Source organism: Crocuta crocuta, unplaced genomic scaffold (genome assembly GCF_008692635.1).
Source record: "Crocuta crocuta isolate KB4526 unplaced genomic scaffold, BGI_CrCroc_1.0 scaffold148, whole genome shotgun sequence".
Classification (NCBI taxonomy): domain Eukaryota; kingdom Metazoa; phylum Chordata; class Mammalia; order Carnivora; family Hyaenidae; genus Crocuta; species Crocuta crocuta.
Window position 1 is genome coordinate 1,089,692 of NW_027532416.1, and position 23,939 is coordinate 1,113,630.

General features: G+C 44.4%; 1 protein-coding gene across 2 annotated transcripts in view; it reads left to right on the forward strand.

Moving 5' to 3' along the window:
• Nucleotides 1-3,117: 3,117 nt before the first annotated feature.
• The window catches only part of ME3 (malic enzyme 3), a 192,504-nt gene continuing 171,682 nt past the window's right edge, over nt 3,118-23,939 (forward strand). The window contains exon 1 of one of the 2 annotated variants that reach the window (XM_077778974.1): nt 3,118-3,241. The gene's annotated coding sequence lies outside the window, so the exon portion shown is untranslated. Of the gene's footprint in view, nt 3,242-3,454; nt 3,519-23,939 lie in introns of those variants that run through there. The other variant, XM_077778973.1, reaches the window with a different exon arrangement.

Here is a 23,939-nt window from a genome sequence, read left to right on the forward strand (position 1 = left end):
ATGAAATGTTGTGTAGAACAGTACACATCTGTGAAGCAAGAGAATTAGCTGAAAATTCATTTTTAACACACCTCCAGTTTTTTAAACCCATATGTAGAGACCTTAAAATCTGCTTACAAAAGACAAATGGTCTAGTTTCGAGATAGCTGACTGAACTAAAACTCTAATTTCAAGCTACTATGATGAATGAACCAAATTTGGTTTCAATCAAGTTCAACTCCTTGGAAGCTTAGGCACAAATCTGATTCATATCAATTTTATTTAGTTAAACAAATGGAGTGCATTCTTGGTGCCAGGCACTGTCCCAGGTATTGGGCATGCAAAGAATTGCAAACGGTGGTTCCAGTCCTCAAGGAACTCAATCTAGTGGGGCAACAGATAGCTATGAAATTTCTGTAACCAGAATGAAAAAGCCAAGGTACTCAGTGCACTGTGAATATGGAAACTGGCCAGGGAGGACGGGAATAGCATTCCTTTCCAGCCACCCCAGGAAACAGTACCACAACCATGGGAGAAGTCAGTAATGGGATGTGAACGGAGGGTGGCCAAGACAAATTATGGATACACGTTAGGTGTTAGGTCTATCTAGTGCTGGACCTGACCACAGGGCTGGCTAGCTGGGGAACTCAGAGTTGTAGGGAATTAGAAGGAGTTCTGGAAAGTTTCCATGGCTCTGAACCTGGTCTCTATAATCTTATGTTCAGCTCTAAAAGTAAAGAAGTTGTCATGAAACCAGAGATGGACACCACCATGGATGCCAATAATAATAGCTAATAGTTTCGGAGTATCTCCTCCATGCCAAGCACTTTAATATAAAAGTATTATATCTAGACTTGTAGATTTTAGTCCCCAGGAATCCATTTTCCCCTTCTTCCTAGTGGTAGAATATATGCCTTTCCCACTACAGATAGTATTTTCCAGGCTCTCCTATAGTTTAATGTGACTGTGACTTAGTTTTCACCAATAGAACGTGAGTACAAGTAATATGGGCAACTTACACACATCACTTCCCTAAAGGAGTGCCCTTCACTTCCTCTCTCCCCCTCTACCCTGGCTGGGGCACTGATGTGGTGTCAGTGCTTCTGGGGAGAGTGGACAACCCATGGTGAGAGAACCTGGGCCTCTAGACAGCTCTGTGGAGCAGTCATTTCCCCTTGCTACTGCCTTCTGCTGCTAGTGCCTCTCCTTTACTGTGCCAAAGATCACATGTGCACAAAAGAAAAACGATATTGCCAGAATTATGTCAGAGTTAAGAAAAGAGAGGCTGCAGATGGGCACATGTGAGAAACTCTCATATGTAAACTGTGAATGCTTCAGTGAAGACATTATATAAGAATTATTATTGGCTTGTTTGGAAACCTTTGTTTTTCCATCCTGGTTTCCAGCAAAGTTTCAAATGACTGAGGTTACCTATTAAATGTCCTCCAGGAGGGAGAAAGGTCATTGTATCAAGCAAAGGCAGATTCATTCAACAAACAGTTTTTGAGGATTTGCTATGTGTCAGAAACCAAAGATGGAAACACACACACACACAATCTACTCCCTTGAGGTATTTGTTGACTGGTGGGAAGATGCCCAACTATAAAAACAGTTTTGAGAGGAAAGTATCAATTCATGCTCTTGGTTGCAACCAAACAAAATTCTTTTTTTTTAAAGATCATTTATAGGCTTATGTAAACGTATAGTTCCAGAGTTCACGGTGTCTGCTGTGGCCCCTGCCTGGAGTCAGGATCCTGTTCTCTCCCTCAGGAATAATCTCCTTCAGTCTCCTTTCCAGTCCAGTCTTTATGAAAGTGGCTGTCACTTTCCTTCATTCACCCACCTATTTATTGGGCAGTCAAGCTGTGCAGTGAAGATACAGGGGTTTGCAAGCAAAGGGACTTCCTCAAGAAGCTTACATTCTAGGTGGAGATAAATAAAGAGAGAAATGAGCTAATTACCGGCTGTGGCAATGGAAGGGAAAAACCCTTCACTATATAGTGGAGGCTGACATCAGATGAAGTGGAAAAAGGGATTTAAGTTGACAATTTAGTGGGGACCTGAGAGAATGAACACTGTAAGTAGAGGTAATAGTAAATACAAAGGCCCTGAGGTGGGAAGGGATTGGGTGCGGGGGGTGGGGGTGGGGGCTCTGAGCACAAAAAGGAGCAAGTGTGGCCACAGTGCAGTGAGAGGGAGATTGGAGTAGGATGAGCCTGAAGAAGTATGCAAGATCCCGGCTGTGGGATAACCCACAGACATCACAGAGTTTGAATTTTATTCTACATACGATGAAATGTTTGCTTTAAAAGGAATCTAGGGGCGCCTGGGTGGCTTAGTCGGTTGAGCGTCCGACTTTCGCTTAGGTCATGATCTCGCGGTTCGTGGGTTCGAGCCCCGCGTCGGGCTCTGTGCTGACTGCCGGCTCAGAGCCTGGAGCCTGTTTCGGAGTCTGTGTCTCCCTCTCTCTCTGACCCTCCCCTGCTCATGCTGTCTCTCTCTCTCTCTCCTAGAAATAAATAAAAATATTAAAAAAAAAAAAGGAATGTAAAGTTAAGTTCAGGACTAGATGCACCTCAAGGTCTCTGTCCACAGCAATCTATGATAGACTCCACAGGGTACCCAGGATCCCTACTGGTAGCTGCCGATCTTATATCAGTAGCATCTAACAGAACCTCCTGCAAAGATGTAAATGTTCCAAACCTGTGCTCGCTCATCCCACAGCTACTGCGTGCCAGTGAAATCAGGCTAGTGTAACTGAGGAACTGGATTTTTAATTTTATGTCATTTAAATTAATTTATTTAAATTTATGGAACCGCATGTGGCTAATGGCTTTTGTACTGAGCAGCGCAAAGCAACCCTGAGCACTGAGTGTCTGAAGGTTTCTACTTTGAATCCCAAAGCCAGGGCCTCCCTGAAAAGGTGAGAGAGTAGAGGGTACGTTAATCCCTAAACGCTACCTCCACTCTCGGCGTTCAGTTTGTCAAGATGGAGCGGCTCATTAGGCAAGATGATGCGGCTCTGGAGGCAATCTGAGCTTCATTTAGGCACTGGGGAGGCACGTGCACACGATTACGAGGCGCTCCACGCGCGTCCTCAGGGAAAGCCCCGCATTGCGAACAAAGGTTCAGGAACCTCTTTCCAGAACGCAGGAGCCTCGCGCTCTCGCGGCTGCGGGTGAGATCCAGCCATTGGCAGGAGGGGAACACCGGACCGCAGGAAATTGCTCCGCCTGCGACATCAGCTTTGGGCGCAGCACAGGTGGGCTGGGGAATGAGGGGATCGAGGCAAAGCCACTGAGCGAGGCTGGAGGTTCGGCGCGGGGNNAGGAGCAGCCCCGGCTCAGACTCAGTGCCCTGCGGCACGCGTGGTTCCTGGTTGGCTGTCAGGCGCCCCTGACCTTGGTTTCTCCCTGGTGCCAGGTCTGCGCAAGGACCATGGGCGCCGCGCTGGGCAGGGGCGCCCGGCCGGCGNGCCGCGCCTGGTGCCTCTGAAGAAGCGCGGATACGATGTTACCAGGAACCCGCATCTCAACAAGGTAACGGTCCCGGAGGGTAGGGTGGCCCAAGCTGCTATTCTGAGGCTGGCGGGGAGGGGCGCCCCGCCCCCTGGGTCCGGGTTGGATCTTCCCAGGCGCCCTTCCGGCGGTTTTCCATTTTTGCCTTGCAGAGGCTTGGTGTAACTCGGTTTGGCTCTCCCACCCCACCCCTTCCCTGCGGGGAAGGAGGTGACCAGTCATGCAGGGGACCTTATTTCTTCTACAAGAACAATAAAGGCTGGGTTAATGTCCTCATGGCCGGTACAACCTGGGGTCAGATCTTCCTCTGAAGCTTACTAATTCTGTTGGTCTTGGGCAGTTCATTTAACCTTTGTCAGGTTTACGTTTTCTTATCCGTAAATGAGATACAGTTGTCTCCTGCGTGTTGTGAGATTTAAAGAGAAAATGGAGGCAGAATTCTTAGCACCGTGCCTGACACCCAGTGAGAACAAATGTCGGCTAAGGTTGTAATTATTATTCTGAGGAAAAGGTTAATTTGAGAGTGGAAATAAAGTCTAGAATTAAAGAGGTCTTAGACCTTGATGGGGCATCAGAGAGCCAAACTCAAACCTCTCCTTTGACGGATGAGGAAACAAACCAGAGGGAGGTAGCTCAAGGTCACCAGCTAGTCAGTTCTGGTTCTGCTTCTGGAATCCAGAGCGTGGTGCTTAAGAGCACACATTTGTTTCTGGAAGTCAAGTTTAGTATCACTGGTGCTAACACCCTGGAAGCAAGACATTTGGGTTTGAGGCCTGTCTCCCCACATCTCCTCAGATTAACTTGGGCATCTCATTTACTGTCTACGAGGTTCAACTTTCCGCTGCTTAAAATGGTAGTATGAGACCACCATTCCTACCTCATTTGGTTATTGTGACAATTAAGTTACTTACTGAATTTGAAACGATATTTTAAACTATATAAAGCACTTGATAAGGAATTATACAAAATAAGCATTTCTAACAATTTCTTTGACTCCGGATTGTAAAATTCAGGTGGGGAGATACATGTGGAAAGGAGTTTTTGAGAAATAGGAACAATTATACAGACGCTAAATATTGGGTTTCTTTCCTGCAGACTTAATAGAAACTACGAAAAAAAAATCTCTCAGTCTTTCCCTATCACACCACTTTGCCTCTTGCAAAAGAAACCTTAAGTCCTTTGTATATTACTACTTTGGGATATTTAAGGTGTTTTACGAATTTTAATTACTTTGGTAGCAAGTGTTAAAAAAAAAGTCAACTCAAACTGGCTTAAACAACAAAAGCCTTCTTTACCTAAATATCTAGAGGAAGGGTTGCAGGCAAGGCTTGACCAAGCAGTCCAGCTGGCATCTCTAAGGGTGCAGGTGCTCTCTGGCTCTCTACTTCTGCAATGTCAGCTTTATCCTCAGGCTTCTTCCAGAGGAGTCTTTAGCCTCAGTGCTGCCATAATCTCCTGTCTCCTTTTCTCGTGCCATATGGTCCAGGGGTAGAAAGACACTTTCTCCTGGTAGAGAAGGATACTTTCTCTGAAGCCTCAAGGAAAGAGTTCTGTCTCATCAACTCTGAATTCCTTTCCTATTCTCAAACTGACTGCCATAACTTAAGCCGGTCAGGATTCACGCCTGGAATTAAAGATAGAGTTTAAGGGAGTGCCACTCATACCAGGTGTTTTTGAGTAAGGGAATGTGGCTTCTCCACAGTAAATCTGTGCACTGTCATCAGACAAAGGAGGGGTTGGTGCTGGAAAACAAAACAGTAAATTCCCACCACAGACTCCAAATGTTTTGGCCATACGTGCCTTAGAAGTACTAGCATATTATCAGTCAGCACTTACTGCTTTGTGAATGTGGAAGGAAGGAAGGAAGGAAAGAAGGAAGAAAGTCAGTCTTAAATGTCTTCTTTTTTAGCCCTAGGTGTTCATGGTTCCCTAAAAGCACTCCCGTTATCCCTGATATAATTTTTTTTCTCCTAAATAATATAAATGAGACGCTGTCCATAAAGCTAGGGGACCTGACTCTTTCATAATATTTAAGCTTTTTGTATATCCTTGAAGTCACGTGATGCTGGCCTGGCGTGAGGAGGGTGTCTGGGGTGATGCAGGAGGCGTCTGTTGGCATCCCCCATTCACCCTTGGGACGGTGGGAGGGGCAGCAGTGGAAGGAAAGGCACTGCAGGGCGCTGCTGCTGACGCCCTTCACTTCCCCCTGCAGTGCCCCTCCTAGCTAGTCCTGCTGACCTCAGGCACTCCGGGCCCTCCGACAGTCTCCAGGGAAGGCTTGAAGCGTGCACTTTCCATCAGCCAGATGGGGAGCCTTGCTGACTTAAACAAAACAACTGGGGTTATCACTGAGAAAATAAGAGGAAGGCAGCTTGGAAGGGAACCGGGTTTAGTGGGCGGGTCTGTGGGTGGATTTTGTTTTTTGCTAATCTGTGAGCTCCTCCAGGGCAGGGGCTGAGTTTCATGCATTTGTGGCTTGCAGGGGGTGTTTCCTGAAAGATCTAGCAAGGACACAAACATGAAAATTAGCATTACATTCTTGGAATGTATTTATGAGATTTTTTTAAATTTTTCACTTTTTTTTTTAATTGAAGTATAGTTGACATATAATACTCTATTAGTTTCAAGTGTGGTTGTTGCCGGAGGTGAGGGGTGTGGGGGATGGGTGAAATAGGTAAAGGAGGTTAAGAGGTGCAAACTCCAGTTATAAAATAAATAAGTCATAAGGAGGTAGACTATAGCATAGGGAATGTGTTTGCTAGATTTGCATCCCAGTTTAGATATGTCAGGAGAAGCACTGAAGAAGCTTGAGGGCAGCACATTGTCGGGAGATGGAATTCTCTGGGAGAAGAAGAGCTGCTGAATGGGCCGAGCCTCACTGCTGTTCTGATATGACTGGGTCTGATTCCAGATCTGTCCTAATCTCACTGTGTGATCTGGGATGAGTTCATGAGCCCCTCTGCCCAGCTCGCACCGCTGCTTTGAGGATCATGGGAGCTGCCTGTGAAATCATTTTGCAAACTGAAAGAACTGAAATATTCGATGATCATGTTGACACTTTCCAGGGAGTGGAGGGGACCTTAGAGATGACTTAGTCTGCGAGTTTTCAGATTACAGGTCACAGATTTTGGAACATTAAGTTAAGCTTAGTGGGTCTAACCAGAATTTTTATTTTAAAGAAATGGGTTAGAATAGAATAGAAAAACAGCAAATGCATTAAATTTCACACAAAAAAAGTACTAAGTCTTCATGTGAAATGCTGAATTTCACTATGGATTGTTGTAAAGAAAAAATTTTTGAAAATCACTATTCTCATTCAGCACCTCAGTTTCAGATGAAGGGACAAGCAGAGAAGGTAACCCCAGAGAGACTGTCACTGTTTGCAGAAGTGGACAGAAGCAGCCTACCTCCTGATTTTCAGTCCACTGAATAGCGATGATAGTTCTCACTGACATCTGCTTTGGCTGATTTAGGCATATTCCTAATAATGACAGAATTAGAACTAGATGGTTCTGAGTTCCCTACTGGAGTCTAGGTTTTCTCAGTGATGCAAATTCAATGGTACATCAATTTCTGTTTCCTGTTTTACTACCATTATACCTTTCTTCTAAGATTTACATAAGGACCTCTTCTTTTTTTTTTTCTGTTTATTATGCTGAGTTTATTAAACAATTCTTTACATTTTTATTAGCGAACAACAATAGTTATTAATGCACATGGTCATGTGCATTACGTTGGCATCAATAACCCGTGAGGTTTGGTAATACCATTCCGGATTTGGTTAGCTCCTCCTCCTCCGTGGTAACCCTGAATTCTCTCTCTCTCTCTCTCTCCTTTTTTTTTTTTTTTTTTTTTTTTTGTTAAGTANGCTCATAAGGACCTTTTCTATTACCCATGTTGACTGTGGCAACAGGGCAGATATTTGATACATATTACAAGATACCCTATAAAAGGTACAAGATATTTTACTTACATTAAATAGGCAACTATCAACCCCTATTTATAGGGCTATCTTCATGGGCAGGTTATCATCCCCATTCTGTTCAGGTAGCAAGTGGGCCTTCAGAACATGTCTGACCTCACCTGTACTTATACCCTCTTTTGGGGAGGGCCTTCCTATTCCCTACTCCTCAAACTAGATTTGAGTCCCTGCTTTTGGCTTATCTTTCTGTGTTTGTTTCCTTTTGTCACTGAGCACCCTTTGATAATGGCTGATGGGTGTGTCTTCCACACTAGACCCTGAGCACCATGCAGACAGGCTCTGTTTTGTCACATAGTGTTCTCTGTGTCTAACTTGAGATGCTCAATGAATAGATGCTCTTTAAATGACCTCAGTGGAGTTGTGATCCCTTTCCTCTCAACTTTATTAATCCTAGTGCTGCTACTTTAAAGGTAGCCTAATGCTCTCCTTGCCTGGAGAAATGCCTACCAATGGCCTGTTTGGAGGAAGTATACCTACTGACCCTTCCCTCCCCAGGCTTAAGGGCATTTCACTGAAGGTGTATGCAGGTTACTGCCTTCCTACGTGGACCTGATGCATGTAGGTTAGTGACTGTGTAAATGTTCGGTGGCCAGCAGTGCAGCATTGCAGCTGAATCTCTTGTTTCCAGTGGTGAGTCATTAGATTCTCACATAGCTAGGATTTGCCTTTGTTTAAACTATATGTTTGTATTTGGTGCCAGCTTAGAACTTGATCTTGTCCCCTTTGCATGAGGGGAGCCGGTGCCATACTTGTCTTGCTGATCAATCAGGAGATGATGTCTGGCTGGTATGGAGATTTAGAAGCTTGTTGGTGATGCTGTTTTCTGCCCCCAAAGCAGACAACATCATGTGTCTTTGTGAGACCTCTGCTTTGGACAGGATGTTGACTTGGTCACCCCTGACTGACAGAGAAGCAGTAGGTTAGGAAGTCAACACCATTTCCATTAGTGGCAGTTCACTCTACACTTGAGCTTCTTGTGCAGTGACTCAGGGCAGTGAAGCTCAACTATCATTCCAATATTTTAAGAACAAACAAGCAGAGGCAGGTTGGAATTAAATCCCACCTTGTTGAATACCATTCTGGCTTCATGGGATTGAAAACATTTGCTGTTCGGGCTTTGTGCTTGGAATGGCTAACAGAACCCGTATTAGTTTGGCTAAAGATTAGACAGTTGTAACAAAACAAACACAATACAGAGGCTTAAATAAGATAGAAGGGTGTGTCTCTCTTATCCACAAGTCACGATAGACAATTGCAGGTTGGTGTGTGGCTTAATTTTGTTGTTCTCTATCTTCAGTGTACATCTTACCTTTCATGGTCCATGATGGCTGCTCTGGCCTCTGCCATCAGTTTCTTCCAGAAGGCAGAGGGAAGGAGAAATGTCTTTTAAGGTCACAGATTGAGCATGGAATAAATCATTTCCACTCACGTTCAACTAGCCAGAACTTGGTCATAAGCTACAGCTAGCTGCAACGGAACCTGGGAAACGTAATCTTCAGCCAGGCATCCATATATGCAGCTACACCATTAAGGAAAGAGAGAATGGATATTGGGGAAACTGCCACAAAATGCTTATCTGAAACTTTCACTTTTTTACTGTCACTTTTACCCCAACCTTTAACATCCATTAGTTTCTCAACATCCTTACTACCACCAGCCCTCTTCAGTCTATCATCTCATGTCTAGATTTTGTGGGAGCCTCCTCATTTGTCTACTACCTTCCAGTTTTTTTCCTTCTGATTCTTAACCCCATATTGGGAGACTGAAACCTGGCACACATCCTCAACCACTCTCTTTTCTTTCAGACTGCCCATCCAGTCAACCAAATAGTTCTGTTGGACTATTTTTGGACTACATCTGGAATCCAATCCCTGCTTACCATGGGTCCCACCCTGACCTAAGTCACCAACATTCCTTGGCTGGATAAGCTGCAGGCTCATAATTGGTGTCCTTGCTACCACCTGAGCTCTTCTTGTTTACTCCATACCCAACAGCCAGTGTGATCCTTTTAAAACTGTCTGGTCACATCACTTTTCTGCTCAAATCCCACAAAGTGAGTCCTTAGAACACCTTGGCTGATTTGACCCTCTCTGACTTCATCTTTGCTACTCTTCAGCCTCACTCACTGCTCAAACCAGCTGGCCTCCTGGCTGTTACTCTTTGCAGTGGCTAATCCCCCTTCTGTGAACACATGTCCCCTCCATAGCCACATGGCCAACACCCTTGCATTCTTCAAGCCATCTCCCCTTTGTAGTCAGAGCTACTCAGCCCCACCAGATGCAGTTGTGAATGTCCTTCAGTTTTCCTGGTCCTCCTGAACATGGTCTACTTTCCTCCCATAGTGTTTGATATTTCCCAATGTACTCTGTCATTACCTCACCTAATACATCTCTAGTTTATTGTTTGTATTTCCCTACTATAACATAAGCTCTGTTGAGACAGGCATTTTTGTCTTATTTGATCATTGATGTATCCAAGGTACTCAGAACAGTGTCTGGCCCATACTGAGTGCTCAGTTATTGGATGAGTGAATCATTCAGAGACACATCTGCTGAGATTCCTTCCTCTTACTTCCCTTTCCACTAAAGACCCCATCTTTCACCCTGGTGCCTCTATCCCTGTGTAGTGGGTATATGCCCAGGATTACCTCTGTCTGGAATGTGGTTCACTACGGCCATCTCTATGGGCCACTATCACTATGGCCCATCTCTAACACAGGAGTGGCATTCTTATTCTGTGGAAATCTCTGTAAAAATAGTCTTATTGCAAGGTTTGCCTACTCATTAGTTACCTTCTAGAGGCAATATGTTTAGTTTCATGTAATAAAATGTCAACATAGGAACCCTGCCACCTGTTCTAAAAATGATTATAAACAGCAATATCTAGATCATGGAAATAGTGACGCTGGAGGGCACGTCTCATACATAAATGTTGTCTGGCTCAGACTCAGACCAGCTGGCATCTCAGCCAGTCCAACTCTGGGCTGTCTGTGTGGAGTGTCTGTGGATACATTTCCACGTTCATCTCTAGTCTCCCTGTTTATAGTTTCTCTTGGTCCCCTTGGACCTTTGTAGGTTCTGGGGTTACAGCTTTATTTTACTTTGCATTTTTGCCATGTCTACCAAAGGTTTCTTTTATTATCTACCCTCTGCTTTCCAGATGCCCGTTTTGTGGCAAAAAATGCCTTTCATTCCTATGGCCGTTGCAGAGGGATCACTAATGTGCAGCACTTTTGTTTGCAAGGACATGGACTCTAGTCTGCTTGCAGAACTTCACTTTGATGTGTGGAAAGTACATTGGGAAATCCTTTGGGGTGATGTCTGACTGCCTCTCTGATGCAGAGCACAAAAGATGCTCTATGACGGTGTGATGAAAATCTGAGGGATACCCTACTGTTGGGGAGCTAAGGTCAGCGGTTAAAAGCATGCATTCATTCTGTACCCAAATGGTTGCCTGGCAGCCTGCTAAAAACAGAGTTCTGACCAAAAGGGACAGAGTAAAGAGTAAAATGTACCCAGTCATTTGAGGAGAGGGCTATTTGATGGAAAGATCGTCAGCTTAGAGGAACTTGAATAAGAGAAAATCAAAGCTGCATTTGCTTTTAAAAGTTTTATTGAAAGCTGGAGGGACTATAGAATTGAATTGAATGATTAGCAGCTTGAGAATATTATTTTTTTAAAAGCATTTTGTCTGGGTTCTGCACTGTTGTTGGGTAGTAGAGCTGCATGAAGCCCACAGCACACTTGGTCCTAAAAGGTACTCCCCTAAGGTGTGGAACTCTGGAGAGGGCAGACCCTGCTGGGCCCTTTGTTTTGTTTTGCTCTTTCAGAAAACAAAAGGAGGGAGCCACTGTCTGCACAAGTTCACATCCCTCCTGAGTTGCTGAGATGTCCCATGACTTTCCCAGCAGAAGAAAGAAAGGGAGCCGAATGCCTTCATTGTATAAGGTGGAGCTGGATCTCCACTTACACTAGACAGCCTCTATTCCCTCTTTCTCTGGTTTTGGAAGGACGTGTTGAATTTTCCAAGCCAGATTCCTACTGTACTGAATTTCCTTTCATCGTGGAGTGCCTTGTGGAGGGGATTCAAGAAACAATTATATGAGCTAGCGTTTTTTAGGGCATACAGTGTGCCCAGAACTGTTCTAAGCAGTTTTAATGCATCAACTCATCTCATATAATACCACAACCTTGTAAAGTACACTGTTATATTACAGATGAGGAAACAGAGGCACAAGGAGGTTGGCTGAGTTAGATAACTTGCCCAAGGTCATGCAGGTTATAGTGGCAGAGCTGGGTCTTGAACCCAGGCTGTCTGGTTATAGTTCTGCATCCTCCGCCAACCACCCCATCCTCATGTTGCACAGCCACTTCCGGTCTGCATGTGCCCTCTCACCTAAGGCTGGCACCATGCAGTCTAATGCTCTGGGGTCTTGCCAGGTACTGATAGGGCATTCCCTCTCGTGGAACCCCTAATGGACTGATACCACCTCCACTGGCTCTGTTAGATCAGACTCTCCAAGAGTTTGGAGGGAACTTTAAAGATCACTGGATGCCTTCTCTTTACTCTTTAAGTGTGTGTTATTCTCCCAAAGACTCGTTTGTGTATCAAATTTATTCAAGCAACATTTGCTCAATATATTTTTTAGGCAGTGGAAATCCAAGGTAAATACAACCTTCTTTTGCCTTCAGAGAGCTTACAGTGTAAGAGGGGTGATGGCAGGACCAGTTAGTAAGCAGGAAGTTGAATTCAGTAGGTCAATGTAATGAGAGGCACATGGGTACTTGTGCTCTCCAGGGTTACCTCCACCACACTGCCTTCCTTAATAATGCCACATGGAAGGGACTCATTCATCCTTTACACTCCTTTGGCATTTAGCTTATGCAGTTATGGCTTTTTTCCACATTTGTCCTCAGTATACATTTATAGTATGCGTGATTGTCTCCATCTTGATATCATCCACAGAGCCGGGACCATGTCTGTGGCATCACATGGCCAGCTACAATGCTTTGTAGTACCCTCAACAATCATTAACTACATGAATCTCTTTCACATTCTCTCCTGGACAGATCAGAAACCACTATGGTGAATACTGATAGTGTACAATCCTGTCTGCTAGCTCTTCTAAAAATACTGTGACAAGGGTGCCTGGGTGGCTAAGTCGGTTAGGCATCCAACTTTGGCTTAGGTCATGCTCTCATAGTATGTGAGTTTGAGCCCCGTGTCAGGCTCTGTGCTGACAGCTCAGAGTCTGAAGCTCACTTTGGATTCTGTGTCTACCTTTCTCTCTGCTCCTCCCCTGCTCATGATCTGTCTCTCTCTCTCCTTCAAAAATAAATAAATATTCCAAAAAATTTTTTAAAGATGGTGGCCATATAAATCATATTTAGATCTCTCCATGGGACTTGGAGGATTTTGAAAGCCAGCAGAAATGTTTTATTCTGGTCATATGCATTTTGGGAATCCATTTCTTTAAGAGAGTCATCTGCTCTGATGCTATGCCGGATACACTTCCTCTAAAGAACAGCACCTCTATAATGAAATTATTCATTCTCATCCTTGAAACTGCTTTAAAGACATTAGATTTAGACCTGCTAAAACTAACAACAGGTTAAAGGATTTTGGAGGCTGAGGGAAAGTAGTCAGCTGAAATGGATTGTCTGTGGCCTCCCAGGGGCTTGGCCTGGACCAGATAGTATGCAGCATAGTACACAGTCTACAGTCTGGGATTCAGAGTCAGAAAAAAAACCAAGGTTGTAGTTCCAACTCTGTCATTCACTAGATTTGGGGATCTTGGGAATGCCACTTCATTTCTCTAAGCCTCACTTTCTCATCTGGGAAGGGAGATGATAATAAAATATACCTACTTCACAGGGTATTCTAATGATTAAGTGAAATAATACATGTCAAGCACATTGTAAGTGCTTAGTTAATTCTCAGTTAATCCACGTCTCTAAAGCTTCTGCTCCATTCCTAACACAAGGCATCACACCATAGACTGTGGACCTGCCCTCTTAGAGAATCCATTCTGAGGGAGAAGGGAAAGCCAAGAGATCCAAATTCATTTTCCATTGGCATAGACATATCTGATTTGGGCAGAGGTTTGGTAAGAGAGGCGGTAAGAGAGGTAAAGAGGCAGCTTGGGTGGAGACATTATGATAATTTCTCTGTGCTTGACAGAGCTTAAATTGGATGGTCTAGATGTTTGTCTAGATAAAAAAAGAAACTTAAATAAAAATGTCTCTAGCAGCAGAAAACTCGAGAGCCATGTGAGGAGCTTGTACTTTTGGAAGTTGAGACTGGGGTGGAAGGGAGTGGCCACCATCATACCCTGCAGGAATCTTATGATTTTCTCAGAACATTTGGCACATTTTAACCAAGCTTTTAAAAATGAACTCTTAAAAACAAATCCAAATTTAGCAGATCTGTTTATCTCCCAGTCCATTGGTCTCTGTCTGTAACACTCTCAGTCTCATAAGTCTGCTATGGTGGTTGAGCATAGAAATTAAAATGTTGCTTCAAATCCAGCTAAATCGGGCATGGCCCACTCTACCGAGCTGGCAGCCAAAATGGACAGAGTTTAAGAGAGTTCTACAGTCTCCATATACTCTGCTGTGGGTCATTAATAAATACTTGCCTAAAAACATTTTACATGAGCATCTGTTAGAACTCAGGATGAACATCCCCCAAAAGACTATTAATAGGTCATCTTCTCTAGCCCTGCATCTCGGAGCAGGTAACACATTAGCATGATTTTACAGTTAAGGTTTCAAAGGCCCAGAGGGGCTGGATGTTCTGCCCAGGGACTGAGTTCAGGAGGGTGGCTCTGGCCCTTTTTGGATGGTGTCTGTCCCTTAGACATGCTGCCTTTGAAAGGTAGCACTTTGTCTGCCCTCCTAAAATAGTGCCTGAGTCAGCCTCATTGACTATGCCTTTGTGTCTCTCCATAGAAAGGGATTGCTTTAATATTGAACATGGACATATGTTGGGTGTCCATTTCTGAAGAGTAGACCTGCTCCTGACTCCCACCTTCATTTCAGGTTTTGTGTCTTTTTCTGTAGTAATACGGTCATGAAGACAAAGCATTTGACAGAGAGCTTTGCCCTCATATCACACTCTCCCTTTGTTATCTCTTCTATTTTTGGTCTTTCCCACCCCATAATTATTTGTTTTACCTGGGGAAATCACTTCAGGTCACAGAACAGTGAACAGCAATGCCATTGCCCCCTGATAAGACAGGTATAAATATAGATGGTGTGGGGGAAAAAAACCCTATTAACAGCCATTTTTAGAAACAGGCTTTGAAATCTGCCCATCAGCGCTAGAAGATTTCCACTGTTGTCACACTCCAGGAGCTGTCAAGAGCTTCTCATGTCTCAGAACCCTCAGGAGCTGCCAGGCTATGCCTGTGGGGGATGACACCACAGGCTCGAGCCTGAGTCCTGTCCTGGGTGCTGGGAGGGAGGGGCTGCAGAGCGCAAAGACAGTCCTGCCTCCAGGAACTCACCCGGGCTGGAGGGCCTTGAGCATCCTTGGCTGTTCCTTTGTTGACTGTTTGGTGATCTGTGACCTCCTACCATTCAACTGGACATTGGGTCAGCTCCCTCCTCTGGGACTCATAATTGAGTAATAATATTCGAAACAGTAATAATGAACACTTATATAATGCCTGCCCTGCCAGATACACTTATTGACGCCTTATGTATATTATCTCCAAGCAGAGAAAAATTTGTGAAGTAACTTTTCCTGTAGCTCTCTAGAGAGAAGGACAGCAAGTAAACAAAAGTATACAGGTGGTTATTAGTGGTAGAGATGAAATAAACTGGACACAGTGTGAAAGAATAACAGAGGGTTGACTTCAATGGTGAGGGAAGACCTCTTAAGGAGGTGATATTTGAGAAGGTTCCTAAAGAAAGAGGAGCCAGGGTAAGAGTGTTTGGGGCAGAGGGAAGAGCTCATGCAGAGTCTGGAAGCAGCAAGCAGCTCGGCAGGCCAGGTACTGAGCCCTGACAGCATGGACTCCAATGGGAGTGTGATGAACAAGGCAGGGGGAGGTGCGAGGTTTCCTAAAATCAGGGTGAAGACTTGGGGGTCCAGAGCATGCAGGGCCATGGAGGATGGCTGCCAGATTTCATTCTCTGCACAACAGGACACTCTTAAATGATTCTAAGCAAGAAGGTAATGGGATTGGATTTATGTGAATCAGCGATCTCGCTGTGGGGAACAGGTTGGAGAGCAAGAGTGGAAACAGGAAGACCCCTAGAGGCAACTGCAGCAGTGGGAGCAAAGGCACGTGGGGGCGGGGTGCAGGGCGGAGGAGAGTTGGAAATAGAGTTTGAAGGTGGACTGGATGGGACATGCCCCGGCATCCTTCTTCAGGTTCACCAGGATTCCATCTGCACGTTTCCCTGTCATGCCACTCACCCTCCATGCAGCCGCTGTTCCCATTGATGGTGATACTTCCTATCCTTCCTCAGCACACCTCATAATAACAAGGACATAGAAGGCTGGTGTTTTACCTTTGGAGTTTATGAAGTGCTTCCTGGTGGGTCATCTCATTTGAGGCCCACAAAAACCTTGTGAGACAGGATACCAGGGCCTAGGGAGCCTAAGTGAGTTGCCTGGGGTATCCCAGTGATAGGCAGCAGTAATGAAGGGATCAACCTAGGTTCTCAGAGACTATTCACTGGTTTATTAAACAGACATCTGTTGAGCACCTTGTGTGTTTGGGTCACTGTGTTGGGTTTGAGAAAGAATGGGATGAATCAGTCATGATCCTTGCCATCAAGGGGCTTAGAGGAAGAGATAGACTTGCAAACCCATAAATGTCATGCAGTATAATAGGTTTTATATTACATTAAAATATGTTATTAGTAATATCCAAGTCATTTTTGTCTTAGTGGGGAGAAAGAGGGTGAAGTTTCTTAAAGTGGACGGCCTTTGATCCTTAAATTATGTAAATACCATATGACATAAAATAAAAATGGAAATCTGCTCTGACCTGTCTCCTGAGGTAACTACTTAATTTTATCGGTGTGTCAGTGCTAATACCTAAAAGATATATAAGGATTTCCTGGGTGGACAAGGTGGGAGAAAGGTGTCTTGAGCAAATATGACAGAATGGCATGGCCTGTGAAGAACTATGGGTGATTTTGAAGGACACAGTGTGTGGGGTGATGGGGCTGGAGAGCAAAGCAGGCATCAGATGTGGGTGGGGGGCTGGGGCTGCTGTTGCCTGCCTGGAGTTAGACCTTAGCCCTGAAGGGAGGGGGCGCTGGGATGTGACAGTGTGGGATTCAGAAGGGCCAGATGTGGCGATTGTGAGCTGGACACAGATCTGAGAGGTGCCAGGGAGGCAGGAGACTGCATCCATTCCAGAATTCCTTCAGTGCCATAATAGCAGGAGGAGATCAAGATTTATTGTCAATATTTTAAAAAAGTGAATGGAAACCAAATATTTATTCATCATAAATTTACACAGCTTTACCAGGATATTCCTTTGTCTTTGCCTAGAATTAAAAAGAGTAAAACTATTAATATTGGTTATCTTATGCCAGGATCGGAAATTCTGCCTGGCTTAAATCGTCGTATGTCTTAAATGTTGGAAAATTATTGTTAAGTGCAAGATTTCTCAAAACCTGAAATTCCTTAAGGAGTACTTTGGCACCGGAGAAAATGTAAGGAATTACTGACCTGGCCTTGCTTTAAGTGTTGTACTCTGAATATTGGTTGTTTTGATTCTGATCCTTGTTCTCACAAAGTAATAATCTGGAGATACTTTTATCTCCCAGAGTAGAGGGAAGATGCTGACTCGCTGAAAACATGGTCACCTTACCTGGCATTTTTGTCATTAGGGGACATTGCCGAGCCTGCCATGTAATAACTGGCATCACTGCCCTTCCCCCGTCACAAAGACTGAGATTCTATTTTAATACCTACAGGGTTCAAGGGACTTCCTTTTTCTTCTGTGTTTTCTTTCGGTTTCCTGGAAAAGCAATAATTCCTTACATTGAAAATGGAAAAAATATTCATAGTTTAGGAAGTGTATTTTCTAGATAGAATTTTCTCTGCTTTTTTCTTTTTCTTTTCTTACTGTGTTTTTTTCCCCCTTGAGAAGACTTAGGTGGAACAGAAACAAGGATTTGAAGTTTTTGCAATATGAACCTTTCACAAATTTGGCCTACCATGAGCAGAGTGTTGTCAGTTTCTCTATTGGATTGAATTTTAGCTTGCCTTTCCCTTTGCTGAGTCCTGGTTTGTCTTTATAAACCATAATTCCTGGGGAAGGAAAATAGAAAATCAAAAGCTTACGGCAATGATTTTTTTGGCGAATTTGACCCAGCATCAGTCGCTCATCTAGGTAAAAAACTATTTAAAGATTTTGAAAGAGGTGAAGTTTTAAAAGAATCAGCAGCACGAATGCCACAGTAAGCCAACTCTTGTTTTTCATACATTCTTTGGCATCATATGGGCAAAGCCATCTGTCACATGTTATGACTCTAATCATGAAACTATGAACATCATAGAAAGTCCAATGATGAAAACAAGCTTTCCAGAATGAAAATTCTTGGGAGGCTAATAATCTTATAGTTCTTGCAAAATTGTCAGAGATCTTTGGTTTTACACCATGGGTTTCCCAAGACTTTGATCTTGGGTAACCTATTCTCTAGTATCTCTGCAGTGGCTGTCTTTAATTGACTTCCTCTCCAAAGGAATGAATTTTTATAATGGGGCCTAACACTGTAAACATTTCATAATATTGTAGCTTCAAAGATGGAAGGCTGTAAACACATTTGCATCCACTTAGCTGATGGTTTGTAGATCTGAGGGACTCTTAGTTCCCTAAGTTCCACAGTGGAAGCATTTATTTCATTGGCTTGGCCTCTGAAGTGGAGTTCCCATCAACCGACTCAGAGAGGAAGTGCTATATTAGCATCTTTGGAAGAATAACCTCTTCTGATGTACTTTCCTCTGGTGTTTGTGTTACAATTCTGCTTCTGCCTTAAACCATTCTGTGAATTTTACTGTTGCTTTCTTGTTTTCCTTACCAAATGAGTAAGATTTTTATACTTTCTTCTTTTCTCCTTGGTGTCAGGACATGTTATAGCCCATTAGAGGTGCATAAAGGTTACTAAAAATTATACTTAATTTAGATAGATATTAGTCACTTGTTCTTTTGAGATGTACTAACATGTACCTTTCATTGACCCTGAGGAAACAGAGATCAGATTATGTGTGCTTGTTGTTGAGCATGATGTTGGCCTCTGGGAATCAGAAACCCCCTTTTCCCCATTTCTTCCCATCAGAACTAAGTGCTCAAGTGTGGAGGCTCTTATTCTGGAGATGAGCTCCTGGGTCTAAGTTGAAAGGGAGGGGGTGTATCCTGAAGTATCCGGTAGGGGAAACACAAAACCGGGAAGGAGAGAAGAGAACCCAAGCAGGGAGGTGGGCCAATGGGAGGCCAAGAAGAACTGAGTTGTGCATCATGTTGGAGACCATAAATGAAAGAAGAACATGACAGACAGGAAGAGTAGTGAAGAGGAAAGAATGAGGATCAAGTCCCTGGTAGGTGAGATGGGACAGTTCAAGGTCAGAATGAGTGACTTCTGGTTGCCTAGGGAGCATTACTGTTTCGGTGGGTCTGGGAACCTCTGAGGAGGTAAGGCAGCATCTTAAGAAAACCAACCTGGGCTGCAGTTGGCTTCAGATGACCCAATGGGTGCAAGAAGCCTGAGGTCCCAGATGGTGTCATTTGAGCACACAGTAGTCACATGCTATAGCTGTTGCCAGAGCACTGGGTTCACAACCGCTCACCTCTGCATACTATGGTACTTGCATTGTACAGCTGCAGCTTGAAGGACATCAGAGGCCCTGAGGCTCAAGAAAATAAGACCCAGAAGCCCTCTAGCTTTGGGAAACCCCATACTCTCTTTAATTTCCTTACTGTAGCTTTAGTGCCAGAAGCTAGTATGTTCTGCAGTTTCCACCAAACCTGAATTCCCTGGTTGCAGTACCAGTGTACCAGGGGTGTCCTTACAAGAGTCTTGTCTAAGCACCAAAAGACTGTCCTATAGTCTTGCTTTTGTTGCGTCTTCTTCCTGTATCAAGAGCCTTTCAAATTGTTATCATTTAACTGTACCTCCTTCTTACTAGTAAGGGAATGCTAGAAGCTGGGGCAGAACCCTGGTAGATGGCTCTGGCTTGACCTTTGACCCAGTGGTAGATGTTCAGATCACATGCCCAGAGGTAGATTCTGATTCTCATCAGCTCTAGTTACTCAGTTCTCTTCCACCTCCACCTGACCACACCTGCCTCTGGTCATCCACCAATGCCAAGCATGATTAGAGGGCTGCATCCCCACCATCTGCCCATCTTAGAGACTCTGAATCACATGACTCATAGAGCAAGACTATATTTATAGCTTAATTTGAAAGAATATTCACGTTTCTTTCACCCGGAGGGTTTCTGCTTTAATGTGGAGCTTCATTTTTATGCCCTTGGGCATTTTAGTTTGTAGAAGATAGAGGGGATTTCTGTCCAAGACATCATTGAAATCAGCATGACTGGGTTATCTTTTTTCCTTTGAGGAAAAATCTGTTTTGAATCCAGACACAATAGAAAGCTCCAGTCTGGGACTCTAGGACCTGGGATTCTAAGATTTGAACACCACACAGTGTGCCCTCTGAGTCCTTTTTTATGAGAGTCATCGTTTGTATCCTGGATACAGATGCTTAGATGTATGCATTTGTGCCAGCAGCAGTCAGTTAGGACGACATGTGGGGGAAATGTTTATCTCTGGGACAAATATTTGGGTGGAAGGTTTGTGTTTCAAGACACTGAGTGCTAATTGTAAATAAAACCATTTTGCTGTGATTTAATCACTCCTTACTCATTCTCCTGTAGGATCATGTGGAAGGAGATTATATACATTGGGGAGACTCAGGTCATGCTTTGCCATTGAGTATATCTGCTAGAGGAAAAGGCATTATTCCCTCCCAAGCTCCTTTTTATACTCAGATGAGAATAGAAATCTCATTATTAAAACAAAAACAAGAATAACAAACTTTTGTGGGGAAGCACTGACTCCTGAGACAGCTTGGTGAACACTGGCAGGGAGAGAAGTACCCCAAATTTTAGACTGAGTGGCCCTCATTCTCAACTGTGAGGCCAGGAAACACTCCTCTCAGAGCTTCTGTTTCTGGAAGGTGGGAGTTGATTACTTTCATGTCTCTTTACAGGCTGACATTCTCTAGGGATAGGATGGGATAGTCACCATGACAGTGACTCCCTGGGGGACTTCCCAGCCAGCTGGGGAGGCAGAGCCATTCACATTTTCTTAAGGAGATGAGCAGAGGAGAGCGGTGGGAGGGACTCAGGCTGTGGAGTTCTTGGAGGGACTTGGGCTTGCCACCTTGCCATTTACCTGCTGTGTGATCCTAGAAAGGCTACTTGATCATTCTCTCCTTAAGTCTCCTGTCTGTGGACCAAGATAATAATTCCAACCACCCAAGGTCATTTTCAGGATTAAAAAAAAAAGAGAAAGAGATAACATGGGGCGCCTGGGTGGCTCATTTGGTTAAGTGTCAGACTCTTGACCTTAGCTTGGGTCATGATCTCAGGGTTGGTAAATTTGAGCCCCACGTTGGGCTCTGCACTGACAGCACAGAGCCTACTTGGGATTCTGCCTCTCCCTCTCTCTCTGCCCCTTCCACAATTGTTCTCTCTCTCTCAAAAATAAATAAACTTAAAAAAAAAAAGGAGGGGGGCAATATATATCTAAAATGTTTGTTTAACCCAGCAGATACCCAGTACATGCTAATTAGCTCCCTTACTCTTTTGCTAATGTTGACATCATATTATATATTAAGAGATCCAGAAATTTGAAAGATAATGTGTCATCCACCCTTTCCCTGCACTCCATGTGAGCTTCCACCTTTTTTCCAGGGAGAGCTTTTAGCTTAACAAAGACACATTAAATACTGCATATTTCCTTCAGTGCATGCTGTGACTTGTGGTTGGTTTGGGGTGGGCTTTTTTTTTTCATTTGTTTATAAAAATCAGTAGTAAATGTTGATTTCCCTTTCCCTTGGTAGCTGTAATTGCCATGTTAATTTAGAAGTCTGATTGCAGAAGCGAACGCAGCTGTTATGTGCTTGATCTTCACAGCCCCCGGGGGTGCTGTGTGTGTCCAGACCCGAAGTGCCCCCTGTACTTACATCATTTGGGAGGAGGTTTCCAGGACCACAGCCTCACAGGCAGTACTTAATCACCTCAAACTCTGGGCTTGAGGTCAGCCTGGAAGGGAAAAGCCATTTGGGTTTACCACAGAGGGGAAGTAAGAAGACAGGGTATAGGTAAGGTAACCCTGGGGGCTCTGTGGGAGCAGGAAGCCAGGTGTGACTCATGCCAGGGTATCTCAGAACAGGCAGACCCAGCAGTGTGTGTGCGCGTGCACATAGTTCAGGGTCTCCTCTTTTCTCATCTGGGCATGTCTGTAGTTTCTTCATTTACTGCCTTCTCTCCAGTTTCTTCTGCCCTCAGTCCAGTTTCTACTTCAGCCTCCGCTAGATGAGATTTGTAAAACAGGGACACTCCCCTTCCTAGAACTTTCTGTGGCTTCCTCCCACCATTACCACAGAGTTAACAGTCTGGAGCACAGTGTCCAAAGCATTTCTCAAAGGGACTCGCACACTAGCCGCCTCATCTCTCGCCCTCAAACCTGCTGTGTGTCTGCCTGCACCAGGCTTTTCTAGCCCCGTGTTATGCCACTGCTGTGGCTCTTCTTGCACTCATGTGATGAGTGGGGTTTTTTGCTTTTGTTTTTATCTTACCCACTGTGATAGGATCCCCCACAGTGACTGTTTTATTGGCCCCAAGCGCCTGCCTCGATGTATCACACACCTAGCACATGCTTCATAGTGTTTGTTGACTGAATGAGCTCGAGAGTTGATGCACTAATTGTGTGTGTGTAGATATTAGCTGTGGGTAAGACCCAGCCTTTGTTGATCTTGGAACCCTTTGGGGATTCTGGATACAGACCTCTTTAATGATTTCCTGATTTGGGGTTCCAATTTATGCTTCCTTTATTCCTCACATAGAGGCAAGAATAGTGGTAGGCAAATGGCAAATCCTTGCCACACAAATTTTCAGCATCTCATTTCCTCCTGACTTACTCCTATGGCCTCATGGCATTGGAAAGCCTAGATTTTATTTTGAGAGAGAGAGCATGTGGAAAGAGAGTGGAATTTTATTTTGAAGCAGAGAGAGAATCCTAAGCAGGCTCTGAGCTGTCAGTGCAGATGTGTGGGCTCAAATTCATGAACTAAACCATGAGGTTGTGACCTGAGCCAACATCACGAGTCAGACACTTCACCAACTGAGCCATCCAGAAAGCCTATATTTTAGATCCCACTCTGCTGCTTACTAGCTGCTGTGTAACTACAAGCAAGGCACTTATAGGAAAACGGCAATGGACATTTTTAAGGACAGCTTGACATGCCTTTCACAATCAATCCCCACAACACCCTTTGAGGCAGTCACTTATTAAGGTTTTTGTTTTTTGTTTTTTGGGTTTTTTATTGGGTAAAGACAGTGAGAATTAGAGAAGTTAAGTCACGTGTGCAAGATCCCTTGCAGAGCAGACAAAGGCTAGAGTATGTGCTTCTGAGACTTCCAAACTTGTGCACGTGCTACCCAATTGCTTTATCCTCTACCAGTGTCAGTTTCCCCATCTGTGGCCTCCCAGACTGTTGGGGGAGGAGGGAAAGACTGATGGCTGTGCACGCGCTCTGTAAGCTGGCACCTATCTCCTGGTGGGGGGTGCCGTCACTGTGGCCTCTCGTCTGGACCGTGCTTCTCCTGAGCCAGTGCTGGCTGTGGTGGTCAGGCAGTGCCCCGCCCCTCCTCTCCACTCCAGACCATGATCCTGATCCCTCTCTTCATGACTGTTAAAGAGGTAAATACCATCATACCATAATTAGTCCCATTTTGTAGGTAAGAAAAACTTAGGCACAGAGAATGTAATAGGGATCCCTAAGGTCTTACAGGGAATTAAACCTAGAAAGTCTGAGGCTGGACCTCCTTCACCCTGCCTCCCAATGCTTAACCACTCCCCAGAACTGCCTTATGTTCTCTCAACACTCAGAAGTATCAGGTTTCTGCAAGGGCCCAGGTTTCCCTTCTGTGATCCTGATGGGCTGGTAAATGGTCTCCACCTCTTCTGTCTGTTGCTGTGGAAACTTTATGAGCCTTCCTGAGACATGGGGACTAGGTTAAACAGAGTAGCCCCAGAAGAACCTGGAAGGGAAATAATCAAGTCAAAAGATCAGAGTTCCAATCGTACCTCTGCTCTTTAACCAGCTTGGGCTGCTCCCTCAACCTCTGTGAGTCTGTTTTTTTAATCTGTAAAATGAAGATAACTTCACTGAATTGTTCTAGAAAATGACACAGGTTCTCTGAAA